This window comes from Eschrichtius robustus, chromosome 9 (genome assembly GCF_028021215.1).
Source record: "Eschrichtius robustus isolate mEscRob2 chromosome 9, mEscRob2.pri, whole genome shotgun sequence".
NCBI classification, from domain to species: Eukaryota; Metazoa; Chordata; class Mammalia; order Artiodactyla; family Eschrichtiidae; genus Eschrichtius; species Eschrichtius robustus.
The window spans coordinates 15,327,657-15,346,856 of NC_090832.1; the positions used below are offsets into that span (position 1 = coordinate 15,327,657).

The 19,200-nt window shown below is 44.4% G+C and overlaps 1 protein-coding gene across 1 annotated transcript in view; it reads right to left on the minus strand.

Annotated features, from left to right (window-relative positions):
• MTHFD1L (methylenetetrahydrofolate dehydrogenase (NADP+ dependent) 1 like) overlaps positions 1-19,200 on the minus strand; it is a 242,306-nt gene that overhangs the window by 15,549 nt on the left and 207,557 nt on the right. Inside the window, exon 28 of the transcript XR_011074944.1 lies at positions 6,864-6,979. The gene's annotated coding sequence lies outside the window, so the exon portion shown is untranslated. The remainder of the gene's footprint in view (positions 1-6,863; positions 6,980-19,200) is intronic.

Genomic DNA, 19,200 nt, shown 5'->3' on the forward strand with positions numbered 1-19,200 from the left:
CCAAAACATCCTCCCACACTCCACTATTCACTTGCTGACTTCTCCAACCTTCTTGCCAATGTCCATGTTTTCCCTCACATCCCTGCCACCTGCTCTGTCTCTCTCCTTCCGTCCACAGGGATCACTGTGCCCTATGCACTGGGCTTTGAAAATCCATTTCAGACTTTCTCTCCATGTCTATTTCGACCACCATCCTGGATGATTTCCACTGCATGTGGACAGCTGGTTCCACACCCAAACCCATCACTTCTTTGACATCCTCTCCATCAAGGTGCTCGTCACCTTTGTTTCTTTTTAGCTCTGTAATCTGCTTCCCGGATGCAGTTTGGACCTTGGCAACCACATGAAGCTACTACGCCCCTCTGAAATCTCACAGATGCCAGACCATCACGAATGCAGAAAATAAGAAAATGCAGTTAATATCATTGGCCCTGTGATGAATGGATGCCAAATAGATACACCTGCTTAATCCAGGATGATGTCATGTCAAGACACCTTTTAAAAATAATTAATTAATTAATTTTGGGGGGCTGTGTTGGGTCTTCATTGCTGCACGTGGGCTTTCTCTAGTTGCAGTGAGCGGGGGCTACTCTTCGTTGTGGTGCACGGGCTTCTCACTGTGGTGGCTTCTCTTGTTGCGGAGCACGGGTTCTAGGCGCGTGGGCTTCAGTAGTTGTGGCACGTGGGCTCTAGAGCACAGGCTCAGTAGTTGTGGCGCACGGGCTTAGTTGCTCCGTGGCATGTGGGATCTTCCCGGACCAGGGCTCGAACTTGTGTCCCCTGCATTGGCAGGCGGATTCTTAACCACTGCGCCACCAGGGAAGTCCTCATGTCAAGATTCTGAACCCAACTGCAAAGACCCTTTCTCCAAATAAGGTCACATTCACAGGTCTGGGTAGACATGTCTTTTTTGGGGGGAGGGCGTTATTTAACCCCCTACCAGCGCCCTACTAAGTGAAGTTTCTTAGTTACTGTCTCCCACTCTCCTGGGCCACCTCCTTGTCATTTCTTGACTGGACTGTCATTAAACTGGCCTTCTTGCCCCATCTGCTCTTCTCTAGTCCATCCTCTGGGCAGCATCAAAACGATCTTTCTAAAATGTAAAACGGATCACATCACTCCTCTGCTTAAAAAAGCATGCTCCTAACAAGTGGGACTGCATTAGCACCATCATTCTGAGCATTGCAGGAAACATGTTGTAAAGGAAACATTTGCAAGCTTTCAAACTACAGAGCATTGGCTCCAATTTGTAGATTAGAGCAATTTAAATGCATTCATCTGGATGAATCACCTCACACTCTAACCCCTGAATGAATGAATTAATATCCCATGCTCCAGGTTCTACCCAGCTGTTTTCTCTAACTGGATGCAAATTAAATAGGTATATTTAGTAAAGTGAACTTGGAAACTCCACAATCCCTCAGAGGAAACAAACTTTCCAACGTTCAATATGGCCAACTGCTTCCACTAGACCTGAGCATGCGATAATTTTCCTAAGTTTTCCACACTTCATCATAAATTGAGAACAAAGAACATGAGCTAGCACAGGATAAAGGAATAGAGAGCCCAGGCCTGGACCAAATTCACTTGAGATCATGCAAACCTGCTTTACTTTGGCAAATGCAAAAAATCAAGTTAAAATGAGCATTATTTTTAAAGATAGCTATATCTCAGTGCTCCTTATAAAATGTTAATCCTCAGGGATGCATTGGGAGTCACTTGCTGAACCACTTATATTTCCACAATCACTACACAGACCAAACTCCCAATGATTCATGTGCCTTCCTTATTGGAAAGCAAATAATATTAAAAAAAATACAATTGTATCTCTGAAGCTCAGAGAATAAAGGTTTAAGACACAAATCAGAAAGTTTTAAAGTTATCACCAAGTTGAACCTTCCTCATTAGGCCTGTTCAAGGCAGCCCGGCCAGACACCCAGGCATATGCCACTTGCAGGGATTGGACTGAACTCTTCATAGTGCACCTTTTTCTCCCTTCCTTCCTTCCTTCCTTCCTTCCTTCCTTCCTTCCTTCCTTCCTTCCTTCCTTCCTTCCTTCCTTCCTTTTCTTTCTTTCTTTCTTTAATTTAATTTATTTATTTATGGCTGCGTTGGGTCTTTGTTGCTGTGCACGGGCTTTCTCTAGTTGTGGAGGGCGGGGGCTACTCTTCGTTGCGGTGCATAGGTGTCTCATTGTGGTGGCTTCACACGGGCTTCAACAGTTGCAGCACATGGGCTCAGTAGTTGTGGCTCGCGGGCTAGAGCGCAGGCTCAGTAGTTGTGGTGCACAGGCTTAGTTGCTCCACATGTGGGATCTTCCTGGACCAGGGCTCGAACCCCTGTCTCCTGCATTGGCAGGCAGGTTCTTAACCACTGTGCCACCAGGGAAGCCCCATAGTGCATCTTTGTAGTTTGGCTTTTGCTCTGATTTATTAAGTTTCTTGAGATAGCAAGTCAAAGAAATTCAACTCAAATGGGTGTAACGTTATGTGTGTTTTTACTGGCTCAGTAACTGAACAGCTTTAGTCGTAACTGAATCCAGGATGCCATCAGGATATTGTCCCTGTCTCCATCTTTCACCCTCTCTTCTGTTGGCTTCATTCTCAAGATGCCAGTCTCTAGGTGGTACCCTGGCAGTTCCAGGCTTACTTCCTACCAACTCAGCAACCTAAGTGGAAAAACTAGTACTTTGTTCCTTCAGAAACCCCACTCTCCAAAGTCTCAGGCTTGGCTTTCACAAGCCTAATTTAGGTCACATTTCCAGCCCTAGTGATGAGAGCACAGTTCCATCTCTGTATTTTTACTCTCTGGTAGTACATGGGGAAGGAATTCATTTGTCTGTAAATATATATATATATATATATATATTATAGATATTCACATATATACACAAATGTATATATATATGAACATATATGTATATATACAAATGTATATATGTGTATATATATGTATACATACACAAATGTATATATGAATATCTATATAATGTATATATATTTATACGTTATATATATACACATATATACTGATTCATATATATACATATATACATACATATAATTCATACATGCATATTCACATATATGTATATATACTCATTCATGTATATATATATATATATATGTTGCCCTTTTTATTAGAAGACACAGCTTCTGAACTTTATCAATCTTCATGTGCTGATTCATATGAAGTTCTTTTTTTTATTGGAGTATAATTGCTTTACAATGTTGTGTTAGTTTCTGCTGTACAGTGAAGTGAATCAGCTATATGTATATCTATATCCCCTCCCTCTCGGACCTCCCTCTCACCACCCCCATCCCACCCATCTAGGTCGTCACAGAGCACGGAGCTGAGCTCCCTGTGCTATACAGCAGGTTCCCACTAGCTATCTATTTTACACATTACGTAGTGTATTTATGTCAAACCTAATCTCCCAATTCGTCCCACCCTCCTCTTCCCCCACCATGTCCACATGTCCGTTCTCTACATCTCTATTCCTGCCCTGCAAATAGGTTCATCTGTACCATTTTTTCTAGATTCCACAAATATGCGTTAGTATACAACATTTGTTTTTCTTTTTTTATAAATTTATTTTATTTATTTATCTTTGGCTGCATTGGGTCTTCATTTGCTGCCCGCGGGCTTTTCTCTAGTTGCGGTGAGCGGGGGCTACTCTTCGTTGCGGTGCGTGGGCTTCTCATTGCTGTGGCTTCTCCTGTTGTAGAGCACCGGCTCTAGGTGCGTGGGCTTCAGTAGTTGTGGTGCCCGGCCTCAGCAGTTGTGGCTCGCGGGCTCTAGAGTGCAGGCTCAGTAGTTGTGGCGCACGGGCTTAGTTGCTCCGTGGCATGTGGGATCTCCCCAGACCAGGGCTTGAACCCATGTCCCCTGCATTGGCAGGCGGATTCTTAACCACTGGGCCACCAGGAAAATCCCAATATTTGTTTTTCTTTTTCTAGTTTACTGCACTCTGTATGACAGACTCTAGGTCCATATACATCTCTACAAATGACCCAATTTTGTTCATTTTTATGGCTGAGTAATATTCTATTGTATATATGTACCACATCTTCTTTATCCATTAATCTGTAGTTGGACATTTAGATTGTTTCCATGTCTTGGCTATTGTAAATAGTGCTGCAATGAACATTGGGGTACATGTGTCCTTTTGAATTATGGTTTTCTCAGGGTATATGCCCAGCAGTGGGATTGCTGGGTCACATGGTAGTTCTATTTTTAGTTTTGTTTTTTTTTTTTAATTTATTGATTTTATTTATTTATTTTTGGCTGTGTTGGGTCTTTGTTGCAGTGTGTGGGCTTCTTATTGCGGTGGCTTCTCTCGTTGTGGAGCACGGGCTCTAGGCGCGCGGGCTTCAGTAGTTGCGGCACGCGGGCTCAGTAGTTGTGGCGCATGGGCTTAGTTGCTCTGCCGCATGTGGGATCTTCCCGGACCAGGGCTCGAACCTGTGTCCCCTGCATTGGCAGGCGGATTCTCAACCACTGTGCCACCAGGGAAGCCCTATTTTTAGTTTTTTAAGGAACCTCCATACTGTTCTCCATAGTGACTGTATCAGTTTACATTCCTACCAACCGTGCAAGGGGGTTCCCTTTTCTCCACACGCTCTCCAGCATCTATTGTTTGTAGATTTTTTGATGATGGCCATTCTGACCGGTGTGAGGTGATACCTCTGTTATGAAGAAACCAAGTAATGACATTCAGGCTTATTTGTAATGAAAATGTACCATCACCATAGAGCTTCAGGGACTGATTTGCACGTCATGTACCTTAGCACTAGTCTGACTGTGAGCGGGCCATAAAGGTCAGTCCCCTCTGAAGGACCAAGACCTTCCCTTCCCTCCTCACTGCTTTAGGCCTGGCCTCTGCTAGAATCCCCCTCCCAACAGTCTGAAGTCTCTGACAGGCTGGCAAAGTAAACTTTGCCATTACCAGTTTTATTTTCTCAGCCCTAGAATGGAGAAGCCACCGGATACTGACCTATTGAGCATAATTTTTGTCTGTGTTTTGAAAGCTTAGAAATGTGTTCTTTGGACAACACACCTGACCTAAAACTCCCAGCATAGCACTGTACACATGCACCCATATCCTCACCCTACCCGCACAAACCCCACCCTCAGTAGGCTATCCACACGCACTGTTTGCAAAGATCTGTTTTTAGGACTGAACCATTAACAAAATCTTATCTTCATCCTCATAGGCTTATTGGAGACATCTAAGAAAGGATATTTGAATGGAAAGATACCTCCAAATCCATCTCCTTTCCCGTTGGTTGATTAAACCCTTTCCTACCATTTCTTGAAGATGGTCAATCGGTTCTGTTTAAGCATTTCCCCTGTGAGGAAAGTCACTAGTTAGAGATTCCCCAGCCCCTTTCATTGTAGAAGAGTTTGTATCATGAGAAAGTTCTCTCCTGTATTGATCTAAAGTTGCTGTCTGGGACTTCCCTGGCGGTCCAGTGGTTGAGACTCCAAGCTTCCACTGCAGGGGACACGGGTTCGATCCCTGGTTGGGGAGCTAAGATCCCGCGTGCCAAAAAAAATAGATAAATAAATAAAATAAAGTTGCTGCCTCCCTAACACCCGCCTCTTCAAAAGCAGCAAAGAAAGTTTTGAGGAACTCTTTGTGCCTCTTTCTAGTAATAGATCAGAGTTTGCACTTCAAACAATTTCTTGAGTGTCTCTTTACAAGTCAAAGGCTCATCACCTTTATTTCGGATCAGTAACAAGGCACGTGTCTGGAATGTGTATACGGTTTCGGTATAAACAGTCCCCACCCTCATGTATCAACCTGACAAAGTCTAGACTCAAGAGTTTGTTTCAAGAAGAAAAACAAGTCAGCTATGATAGAAAGAATCGCCAGCCTATAAATTGTGCTGAGGTATGTTTATATAACTAGATTCGAGTTTAAATAAAGCAATTGAAGAGTAAACCTAACTACCAGTCATAGTTGTAAAAGCAACCTCAGCAGAGTTGGCTGAAAGGACAGGTTACATTTGCCTTGATCGTGCACATAAGCAAACACAGATTTCTAAGCTGATGGCCAGCACGTCAGGACATTGCTTCCAGGGGGTAAGTGTCTTCATTACCATGCTCATCTTGAGAAACTGAAGTTCAAAGAGATGAATGACTGCTTCAAGTCAGACAGAGCCCTCATTTCAGGGGCCGGAGTACCTGTGACCACTCTGACCTCATCCAGGTGACGATCGCCAGCTGATTCATAGGAGCCTGTTGATTCAAGCCAGTACCCCAAAGCTACGTGCCGTCTCATGAGACAACAAGTCCACTTGGGGGTGCCCACACTCCCTGTGAATTGTCATCAGATTCTTAGAGATGTCTGTGTCATGTCCCTGCCCCCCCTCCCAGCCCATGGACCCCTAGAACTTCTGATCATAGCTCAGCCATCAGTCAAAGTTTCTAGAGAACCAGGGACATGATTTGCTCTGTGATTTTGATTTATGCTAAGGGTTAAGCAAAGACAGAAAAGGAGGACAGAGGGACCCGAGCAATATATTCAAGTGATACACTAAAAACAAGTCCGAAAAGAAGCTGTAGGAGGAAGTTTGTGGGGCTTATAAGCAAAATGAATGCTTTATATAATTTCATAGCCATGTGAGAAGTGTCATTTTAAGGCAAGCTGTTTTATGCTGTATGTGTATGATTACAAATACAAACTACATATCGAACGTATGTCTTTGAGACCTATAATCTATTAATATGAGATGCTGAAACGATTTGGGGTCCTCGCTGAATTTGTCATCAGAGAGAAACAAAGTGGACAGAAGGTACAGGCTGGTTGCTCAAAGATGCAGGTAAATGTCATTGTCCAGAGTGCTGACATATCTCACCTGGACCACTTTACTTAGCTCCCAGTTGGACTTGCCTCCCCTTTTCTCTAATCCATTCTCTCCAGGGCCTCGAGAGAAATCTTTGGTGAAAATACTTCTGTGGCTCCTCCGTGTCCCTGGAATAAAGACCACACTTTTAATATATCATTTAGGACTCTCTGAAATCTGGCCCTAACATACCTTTCTAATCCTATCACCCACCATGTCACCGGACACCAAATATTCCCCAATTATGTGTCAGGATCCACCTAAGACTCTCTTGTTCATGAAATCTTTAAGCCATGGTGCACTTTCCTACAGAAATCAGCTTTAAAGCAGAATTCTGTAAGGGCAGGTTGTATCTTCCAAAGATGGCCACCCCTACATACGTATCCCGCTCTATATGCTCTTCTTACTGCGTGGCTGACATCCGTCCCATTGAGATGTGGGTCTGTGTTCATTCCCCTTAAGTCTGGGCATAGGCTTGTGACCACCTTGGTCAATGGAGTACAGTGGAAGCAAAGCTGTGTGACTTCCAGGCTAGATCGTAACAAGGACAGAGCTTCTGTTTGGTTCCCTCTTGTGGGATGCTTGCCCTTGGATCCCAGCTGCCATATTGTGAGGAAGCCCAGTGCACACAGAGAGGCCATGGGTGGAGGTTCTAACCAACAGTCCCAGTCAGGCCCTCAGCTGGCAGCCAGCATTACTTGTCACACGTGCGAGTGACCAAGCCCTCAGATGATTCCAGCTTTCACCCCAAAAACCTTCCAGCTGAGGCTCCAGTCCTTGCGGAGCGGAGATAAATCTGTGTTCCTTCTGTGACCCACATGTCTGACCCACCGAAATTGTGAGAGATAATTAAAAATAATTGTTGCTTTAAGTCACTAAGGTTTGGGTTAATTTGATACGTGGCCATAACTAACTAATACAGTGCAGTTTACTGGGTTTTACCCGTACCAGGTAACAGATTTTGGTTGTTGGTAGTTAGTATCCAATGCAGAAATTTTTTTGTGAAGGTACCACCAAAGGCCTTGGAATTATGGACTTTATAGGAAAAAAAGAGAATATTTGAATCTTAAGAATTAAAGGTGTGTGTGTGTGTTTGTGTGTTCAGTGTTTTAAGCACAAGTACATATGACAGAATACAAATGCTGGCCAGCAGAGTTCTGCTTACAGCCGTCAGTTCCTCTTCACTAAGCCGTGGTGAGGAGCTTTAGTCACTCAGGTGCTGGGGAGAAAGTCACGCTTGGGTTTACATTCCTGCTATTTGCACCTGAGCTGCTCCTCTATGGTGTCCTTGCGATTCTTTCTCCAGGCTGTTTGTTGTGGCATTGGTTGCTTCTTGTTTAAGGATCCCATTACTGTTTTCAGACCTGTCTCCGTGCCCGCAAGGATGATTGCTCAACTTGGCTTCAACTTCCAAAGCTTCATCCATTGATTTGCTCTGTTAGAGATCTGACTCATTCTTAATGTCTACATAGTGTCATTGTACAGATGTTCCAATGATTTGTTGATGTTGTTGTTATCTAATTCCTAGGTTGATTTGCAATGATTTTCATCAACAAATGCAAATATGCCATGGTTTTGCAATATCCCACGGGCAGCCAATGTTCACTTGTACCGTTGCTGTCTTTTCTTGCTTTTTTCTCTATTTCTCTGTACGAGGGTCACTGGTGACATGCAGACATGCCCCATGTGCTTCTTGCTAAGTGCCCTAATTAACGCTGTGGTTAACGGGGACGGAAACAATCATGGTTAAAACAGACTGGGAGAATATTTGAAGACCAGTGAATCTTCATTGCATAGCTGAGAGTCAGCTGTTGTCTGCTTCAGGGACCCGATTCTCAGGCAACCAACTCTTGATTGCATTATGAATACAAATATTCATGGTGGAGGATAGGAGGAAACATAATCTAAATAGAATGCCTTTATTCTCATACATATTTTAATTATGCTGAAATAAGGAGGGATCTAATTTGGGGCGATTTCAATTACTTTAGGGCAAAAAAGTGAAACTTACTGTGGAGACCTGACTTTGCAGGAGCCAGCAGCCTGGCCAGCTTGCCGTCCTGCTTCCGGCCCGCCCTTCAGCCCACATTCTCAGGAGGCCGCAGCATGGTCACCAAGTGGAATAAGAAAGCACAGCAGAACCGGCTCCTGGCTGGACGTCGGTCTTATTTTCCAGGCTAATAGCTTTTCCAGGGAGAAAGCTTCGTGGTGGTTTGGCTCTGACGTTCTTCCTGCTGCAGTACTGAACAGCAGCTGAGAGCCTGGGCCCTGGGGTCCCCCAGACCTAAGTCCAAATCCCACTCGCTTGCTGTACGTGGACAAGTCACCGAACCTTCTAAGCCTCTGATTCCTCTCTCTCTCTCTCTCAGATGAGGATGATTATACCAGCCTCATGGGATACTTGTGAGGACTGAATGAGGTCATGCTGATAAAATGTGTAGCAGAGAGCCTGGCACATGGCACACCCTCAAGAAATACTAATCCTTGGCTATCAGAGCTGTAACGGACTATTCTTTTCAAATTTCTCCTATTACAAGTGAGGCAACTGAAGACCAGAAAGGTGAGATGACTTGCTCAAGGTCACATAACTAGCTAGAGTAGAATCTAGTAATCAGAACCAGAGCTTACCTAAACCCCAGACATAAAATGGATACAAATGAGGAGACAAATATGTATCAGTGAAGGCACTTAAAAATTGTTTTTAACGTGGCAAAGTATACATGACATGAAATTTACCATTTTAACCCTTTGTGAGTATACAGTCCTGTGGCATTAAGTACAATCACACTGTTGGGCAACCACCCCCCGCCCTTCCATCTCCAGAGCCTCTTCTGTCTTCCCAAACTGAAACTCTGCACCCATTAAACAATTGTTGATTTCCTTTTTAAATAAGTTATATACATTTTTTTTAAATTACGTTTTTTGTTTGTTTTGTTTTTTGTTTTTTTACCCCTGCTGTATCAAATTCTCATTTCATAGCACACTTGCCCCACTGGTTCATGTAAGGTCCGTTAATGTACTTTTGAGTCAGAAAAAAAATATTTTGAATTGGGAAAATAAACTTCCAGGGTATCCTAGCATATAGTTATGACTTAAAAATCTCACAAGTTCCTCCTCCTCACCTTCAGCTATTATGCTTTCTGCTTTCCGCTCCCTGCCCCCGGGTTGCACGTCCTCTGCTCCGGGGGCAGGAGACGAGCCCTAAACTCTCTAGGGTTCCACTCTTTACAGTGTGTATTCTCACTCCAGCCACTGCCCTCCCTCCTCTCCAGGATGCTTCAGGCACTGTGGTCCCTTATCTAGAGTGTTCCGCACTGATGCCAAAGTAGTGATTAAGGGAAGCAAGGAATGTGCGCTCTCTTCCCAGGAAAGGGCTGAATCCTACACAACACATAGGGGAAAATAACAGCCTCCAACCAGCAATAGCAACTCACACAGAGGAAAGCAATCGGGATGCAGTGACCGCCCAACTGTTAAAGCTAAATCTTTACTTCTCAAAACCAAACTCCTGCCGCTGGCTGCGCTCCTGGGAAACCAAAGCTGCAAAGGCTGAAGGGTCTGTTTATGTGAAATACGTTGTTCCCCTGCCGGCGCGCTCCCTCCCTCCCTCCCTAGACTGGGTTCATATCAGGCCTGACACCTTCAAAGCGGATGTTGATCCCGACCAACAATGTCCCAGTGGCCATTTTGGACACCTCCCTGTATGTCACTGGGGTCCGGAGTGGGAAGGTTGTTAAGAGGTTGAGAGCTAAAGGAAACAGAAGGTTAAGGTGCTTAAACTGGCAATGCATCCCAGCAGCATAAACCAACACAGTGCAAGTGATCAGAGCAAACAATTATCACAGCAAAAGACACTCGGTCTATTTGCCCACAGCTGTGATTCGCAGCTGCTGGGACCAGAGGCTTCCATGGGATCAGGCCGAGGGACCCCTGAGAATGACTCAGCCTGGGCTCCTCCTGCTGCCCCAAGGTGCCACTGCAGGCTCAGCTGGTGAAATGTTCAAGAAGGCTTCGTGCCTTTTCTCAACAACCAGGACTGAGTTTCATCATAAATCTTTGAGCCATGCTCTTCGGTTCCTCTCTTTGGAATTGTTAGTGCTTCTTAATCACTCTTCCCCTTTAAATCTCAATCACTCATTTAACAAAGCCCTGAATTCTGTCATGATAATATTAATAAGAACAATAGCTTAATGATGAGCACTGACTTTGCGCCAGCACTGTATTAAGCACATTACACTCCCCACACATTTTATCTTCACAACAACCCTGTGAAACAATTAGTGTCATTATTGTACCATATGGAAACTGATGCATTGTGATCATAAGCGATTTGCAGGGTCGCAGAAGCAGGAAGCAGAGAGCTGGACACAAGGCCAGGCTTCTCCAGGTCTGCCACTCTTTCTGGACCCATGTGCCTGAGAAGGGCATTTCCAGGCAGTGTGCACTGGTTACATTGGTCATGTTGGCGAAGTTCTACAAGACATTGAAAACTAGATTTTTATGTTGGGAGTAAATATCATTACCAAGACTTTAAATATGAGCCAATAAGATGTATAATTGCTCTAGTAGCCAAAAACTGTCATACTAATAGAAAGCCTGATTTAAAAAAAATTGTGCTAAAACACACATAACATTTATTACTTTAACCATTTTAAAGTGTGCAATTCAATGGTATTAATTACATGCACAATGTTGGGTAACCATCACCACTATCTAATTCCAAGCATTTTTATCACCCAAACAGAAACTCTACCAATGAAGTAACAACCTCCAGCCCCTGTTAACCTCCAATCCACTTTTTGTATCTATGCATTTGCCTACTCTAGATATTTCATATAAGTGGAATCATATACTATTGTCCTATTACATCTGGCTTATTTCACTCAGCATGTTGTTTTCAAGGTCCATCCATGTTGTAGCACATGTCAAAATTTCATCCATTTGTATGTATATTCTGCATTTTGTTTATCCATTTATTTGTTGGGTCATTTCCACCTTTTGGCTATTGCTACGAACTTGGTGTACATTTTAATTTTTTTGGCCACACCATGTGGCTTGCAGGATTTTAGTTCCCTGACCAGGGATTGAACTCATGCCCCCAGCAGTAGAAGCTTGGAGTCCTAACCACTGGACCGCCAAATTCCCCATGGTGTACATGTTTGTGTTCCTGTTTTCAATTCTTTGGGCACATACGTAGGAATGGAATCGCTGAGTCATATGTTAATTCTATATTTAACTTTACGAGGAATTTTCTTTTTTTTTTTTTTGCTATGGACATAAATAGGTTTAAAAAAGAGATATGCTGCAACTGCACAGAGTAAATTTCCTTGCTATGATTAAAAACTAAACAAAACAATCCCATTTGTGGTTTAGAATGGCAAGAATATTCTTGACTATATATATATATTTTTTTTTAAAAAAAATATATATATATATTTTTTTAATTAATTAATTAATTTATTTTTGGCTGTGTCGGGTCTTTGTTTCTGTGCGAGGGCTTTCTCCAGTTGCGGCAAGTGGGGGCCACTCCTCATCGCGGTGCGCGGGCCTCTCATCATCACGGCCTCTCTTGTTGCGGAGCACAGGCTCCAGACGCACAGGCTCAGCAGTTGTGGCTCACGGGCTTAGTTGCTCTGCGGCATGTGGGATCCTCCCAGACCAGGGCTCAAACCCGCGCTCCCTGCACCGGCAGACAGATTCTCAACCACTGCGCCACCAGGGAAGCCCTTGACAATCTATTTTTAGTTTGATAACACAAAGTTAAGATGTGAGTGGATTGTTACAAAAACTGTGTTTAAAATTCAGCCTTATTAGAAATCTGTGGTTGTATTCCAAGGATAGAGTCTCTCCGCTCTAGAGGTGGTATTTGAAAGACAGGCGGGAAGAACTGACCCTGCCTCCCTAGCAATTTTGTAGGGAGATGCTAGGCCCAGGGAGAGGCTTAAGCCTGGGAGGCCAGGGGCCTGGCCAAGGGAGGACACAGTTCTGAGCAGGTGGAAGGAAGGGGCACTTCTGAGACCCTGACTCGGGTGCAGGCTGGCGGGGAGCAGGAACACTGGCTTCTGTCTGAAGTTACTCCTTGACCACCCAAAGGCTGCAAGCGAATTAAAGATGAAAGTTCACGGAGGTTCCTTAAAAAACTAAAAATAGAACTACCATATGACCCAGCCATCCCACTCCTAGGCATATACCCGGAGAAAACCATAATTTGAAAAGATACATGCACCCCAATGTTCACTGCAGCATTATTTCCAAAAGCCAGGACATGGAATCAACCTAAATGTCCATCAACAGAGGAATGAGTAAAGAAGATGTGGTACATATATACAATGGAATATTACTCAGCTGTAAAAAAAGAACAAAATCATGCCATTTGCAGCACCATGGATGGACCTAGAGACTGTCATACTGAGTGAAGTAAGTCAGACACAGAAAGACAAATATCATATGATGTCACTTATATGTGGAATCTAAGAAAAGAGTACAAATGAACTTATTTACAAAACAGAAGTAGAGTCACAGATGTAGAAAACAAACTTATGATTACCAGGGGATGTGGGGGAGGGATAAATTGGAAGATTGGGATTGACACATACACACTGCTATATATAAAATAGATAACTAACAAGGACCTACTGTATAGCATAGGGAACTGTACTCAATACTCTGTAATGGCCTATATGGGGAAAGAATCTAAAAAAAGAGTGGATATACGTATATGTATAACTGATTCACTTTGCTGTACACCTGAAACTAATACAACATTGTAAATCAACCATACTCCAATAAAAATTAAAAAAAAAAAAAAGGGACTTCCCTGGTGGAGCAGTGGTTAAGAATCCGCCTGCCAATGCAGGGGACATGGGTTCAAGCCCTGGTCTGGGAAGATCCCACATGCTGCAGAGCAACTAAGCCCGTGCACCACAACTACTGAGCCTGCGCTCTAGAGCCTGTGAGCCTCAACTACTGAGCCTGCGTGCTGCACCTACTGAAGCCCGTGAGCCTAGAGCCCGTGCTCCGCAACAAGAGAAGCCACCGCAGTGAGAAGCCTGTGCACCGCAACGAAGAGTAGCCCCCACTCGCCGCAACAAGAGAAAGGCCACACACAGCAACAAAGACCCAACACAGCCAAAAATAAAATAAATAAATAAATAAATAAATATATTAAAAAAAAAAAGATGACAGTTCAGAGCTGCTGGTGATCTGGAGTTTGAGAAAGCAGTGTTGTTGGGAAAACCCTGGATTCCACTGCTGAAGGCAACTAAGAGCTGTCTTGGCAAAACCACCTGATGGGTCCTCAAGCTCCTTTGCTGCCTCTGAAGTATCACGGCAGAGCTTTGTTCTTTTCTCAGTTCAAAGCACTTTTTCTGCCTGTGATGCCTCAGTGTGTAGGTGGGGGGCCGAGTCTCTGGGGACACAGCTGTAACTGTGGCCATTCTGATGCCTCACTGTCGGCCTGCACAGCCCTAACCAGGTCACGTGAAAACGACACACCCTCAGCAGATGGGTAATAAAGTGACAGTGGATTAAATTCATTCATAAAGCGCACCAGCGAGTGCCTTTTCTCTCCAGTCCTTTTCTCAGGGCGCCTTGGGTGGCAGACAAGGACCAGATTGTTCTAGAGGGGCTGTCTCAGGGGAGGGCATCATCAGCTTTCCTGGGAGCCCAGGCCTGACCCTCCCGTTGGTCCTCGTCTGCGGGCTTCACATCTAAAAGGTGAGGACTCTGAGGGAGCAGGCAGGACTCTTTCCTCAGGGGTCAGCTCCCTGTGTGGGAGTTTTTTGCCCTCAGAGGTCCTGGCAGCACCTGCAATCACAGCTTGGGGCAACCCCTGGTAGGGACCCCAGAGCCGGCAGGCACTTTGCAGGGCTCCCTCCAACTCCCTTTTCCCACCATCCAGACTCCAGCACGTTACTAGATTCTACCCCTCAGGCTCGCAAGCCTCAACTTAGATACAGTACAGCTGATCCTAGAACAGTGATGCAGGGGCGGGGGGTGGCTAAGTGTGCTGACCCTCCGCGCAGTTGAAATTCCCATATAATTTACATGGCCCTTCACACACATGGTCCCTTCGAATCTGGTTCTGCATCCATGGATTCAACCAACCTCTGATCAGGTAGTACTGTAGCATTTACTATTGAAAAAAATCCACTTATAAGTGGACCCTCATAGTTCAATCCCATGTTGTTCAAGGGTCAACTGTATTTGAGCAGACGGAGGAAGTCTTTAAGGAAAAAGTCTTATTCCTTTAACTTCATGAATTATTCTCTCTGCATTACTGTTGACCCCTGGACACGTTTCAGTCAATGTGAGGTGAAGTATCCATCCTTCACTGCCATTTTCTACCAACCTCCAAGGCAAGCCTGCCATTTTCCCAATGGAGCCTGACTCAGGGGTTCTTCTCTTTGTCCTGTTTCCCGCTGCCATCTTGGGTAATTGTAATGTCCATGTTGATAATGAATTGGTTAATTCATTCATTCAACAACAACAAAAATTTTGAGCAGCTCCTGCTATGGGCTACTAAGCAGTGATAAAATAAACTACAAAATGGAGACCAGACTTGAAAATTCCCTGAACAGATAAAACCAGTTAAGCCATGTAAGGAAAAACTAATTTAGCTTATCCTGCAACACAAGTGACATTAGCTTGGGTCGCTTCTTGTAGATGCCTTTGAAAATCATAAATGAAACTTAGACTGTTTTCCAAAATTGGCATAAGATAAACATTTTACCCAATCCCCATTATTAGGAAAAACTTCAATGCTATAACCAATCACTGTAAAAAATAAACAGCCTCCAAATTTTCACTATATAAGCTGTCCTATATAACACATACTTCTGAGCTTCATTCCACTGTTGTTTTGAAAGCTCCCAGTTTGTGAACTGTTCTTATGTGTACAATAAACTCTTACTAATTACCATTTTATTGATCTGATGGTTTGAATTTAGCTGTTTCTGGATTTTTAAAATATTTATATATTTGGTTGCGTTGGGTCTTAGTTGTGGCATGTGGGCTCCTTAGTCGCAGCTGGTGGGCTCCTCAGTTGTGGCATGCGAACTCTTAATTGTGGCCTGCCTGTGGGATCTAGTTCCCAGACCAGGGATTGAACCCGGGCCCCCTGCATTGGGAGTGCGGAGTCTTAACCACTGTGACACCAGGGAAGTCCCGTTTCTGGATTTTTGACAGCAGAAAGAGAAATACTACTATCAGTAATAATGATCAGGAATCGTCCGTTTGTCGTGCATTACATTTTGCAGTGTAGTTGCCTACCCGTGCTGTGTGAAGTCCTTTTCTATCCTGGCTGTGTCTGCCTAGAGCCTGGCCTTGGTACCAAGCACAGGATAAGAACTTAACACTGAAAAATATTTGTTAAGTTTAATCGAATACCCTGTAAAACATGCTATTCATCTCTAGGTACAGTGATTCAGAGACAATTCTGTAAGACCACAGAATTTCAAAAAAAAATAAATTTATTTATTTATTTCTGGCTGCGTTGGGTCTTTGTTGCTGCGCGCGGGCTTTCTCTAGTTGCGGAGAGTGGGGGATACTCTTCTTTGCGGTGCGCACGGGCTTCTCATTGCGGTGGCTTCTCTTGTTGCAGAGCACAGGCTCCAGGTGCTCGGGCTCAGTAGTTGTGGCTCTCAGGCTCTAGAGCACAGGCTCAGTAGTTGTGGTGCACGGGCTTAGTTGCTCCGCGGCATGTGGGATCTTCCCGGACCAGGGCTCGAACCCGTGTCCCCTGCATTGGCAGGCAGATTCTTAATCACTGCGCCACCAGGGAAGTCCCAAGACCACAGAATTTTAAACACGATTATCCTAAAAATATCTGGGTGGAAATATTACCAATTTCGCCATTAATTTCTCTGTTTTGATCCCATAACTCAGGTCTAGGACCAGAGTCAGTGCCCGTGATGTCTCTTTGCAGGCTGTGCGGGATTGGTAGGTTTGCCCTGCGCTTCCATCCTCAGTGTGGGAGCTCTGGTCACAGGGTGTAGAGAGAGCTTTGCCTCCTAGGACGACACTTGCCCGCTTTGGTCACACTGAGGGGAAAGCCCTGGTGTGGAGAGGTTGGGGGCCGTGTGAGCTAGGGCACAAGCTCCGTGGTAAAGTTACTGTCTTCTTACACACATTGGAGACAGCCTCTCTGGTGCTTAACTCGATAGACCCTGGCCTTTACTCACTTATCTCCTATGTCTGTTGTTATCCAGGTGGCTGTGAGCCTTCATCTAGACTGTTCCTCATCCGCCCCACAGGGCTGGTCTCCTTCACCCTCAGTCCTCACGGGACAGTTGACGCGGCTCAAGTCTGGGACCTGCCAGCAACCGTCAGGTGTCTGCATGGATGAGGGACATTTGCTCAAATCTCTGCTCCTGCTTCAGAATCTGCTAGGAACTGAATTTTTCATGCTCGATGTCTCCTTTAGGAAAGATCAATACCGCCAGCTAATTTGGGGCTTTCATTCTCAGGTTGCTTGCCGACTTTGTTAGGGTTTGAATGCAATTCCTCTATCATTTACCTTCCTGTGTTTGCACCGGAACACGCCGTGGTGGTGAACAGGAGCCTTTTTGGGGGGACAGCATCAATTTTTTTACCCTTAAAACCTGTGTGTTCTCACTAGCTGCTTTGAACCCTCTGAATCTTTTTTAAGTGTTTTGAGTCACCACGTCTACAAATCAGCTTCTATAAACTTTAAAAAAATTTTTAATTATTTATTTATTTTTAGCCATGCTGCACAGCTTGCGGGATGTTAGTTCCCCAACCAGGGATTGAACCCACGCCCTTGGTGGTGAAAGCACGGAGTCCTAACCACTGGACGGCCAGGGAATTCCCAAACCCTCTGAATTTTTTAAAATGGGGGAGTCCCAAACCATTTGCCAGGTAACACATTCTTGCTCCCAAATCAGTTGCTACACTCTGGAGGAGAGCGCTGCTTCTAAGAGCATTTTTACCCCTAGCTCACTCTGCAGAGAAGGGGGCCAGTCCTGGGGTGGAAGGCTGCAGATGGAATGTTATTTCCATGCGCTGTGTCCTGAGGTTCCAGGAGGACCTCAAATATCTCATATAGTGTGTACTTTCTTTTTTTCATGTTGGCTGGGGTTCCATCTGTCACTTTTGCCTCGCTGAGCTCAGATTTGTCAGAAACCAGAACCCACCACAGATTCATCTTATTTTCCCTCCTCAGCCCTCACCACTCCCCCTTCCTCTCCGCCAAGGCTCAGCCCTCCTCTTCTTCAAGCCAGCTCCCATCTCGCTGGCTGTTGCCAGTTGAGTCCCAAATCACTCATCACTCTACAACTATGGCTTCCCACCTCCCCTGGCTTCTCTCCTCCCTAATTATTTAGCACTTAAGTGGATTTTTCTGTTCATCTGTAGTTTGTTGTGGATGTTTCTGTTTCTGTCACTTCTGTTCATACATATTTACAGTTAGTTCAATTATCTGTTCTAATGGCTATCGAGGTGGCATGAATAATTTAAAAATAATTTACATTTGGCTTTGGAATGCCTTTCTGTACTCCCATTTGAGTTTGGGGATGTCTGATATTCTGGGAATTCACATTTCAAACTCAGTAATGAAGCCACAGTAGAAAATGGCTTGGAAGGAGTTGGGGTGTTATTCAGCATGTTTTCCCCTGGCCCCTGAAGCATCCTTTGGTTCCCAGCTCCGTGATGAAGTTGGAAAGCATCACTTCTCATATAATTGGCTAATTCTGGCCTCAGGAGAGCCTTTCCAGTCCCTTTGGGGTGTCTGTCTCAGCTGTTTGTCTGATACACGTTGTCTCTATCAAGGGGGAACGTAATCGGTAGGCTGGCTTGGAGGAACACTATCAGGGCTCATGTAATTATCTGGGGAAGAAAAATTCCTTAATTGTAAGACTTTGCCAAGCGAACATTCATTCAATATGTCTGCTCAGTGCACACACAAATGTTAACCAGTCTGATTACTTTGAAAAATTGTCTTTGCAATCCTTATTGTAAAATACGTAAGCATCATGATCTATGACTGAACATATTAACTGGCTTTAAGCTAGCTGGGTCCTTTCACATAAACAGAGATGCCCACACAGGCTTGAGTAAACAGATGACATTCACCGTGGTGAGCCCGGGCAAAGGTTTGCGGCCCTGACCACACCACGAGAAATATTTAAGTTTAGCGGATTTGTTACATAAACACTCTAACCTCAGACTCAGTCTGGGCAATTCCATTGCCCTCCTCTGAGCTCTGCCCTGCCAAAACAGAGGAGACAAGGGCTGTTTTCAGAACAAACCTGCCTTGAGTCTCTTTCTAATCGTGGGATGAAATATGATTGACAACGTATCTGAAAGGTTGTATTTTTTAAAGCATTTCAGG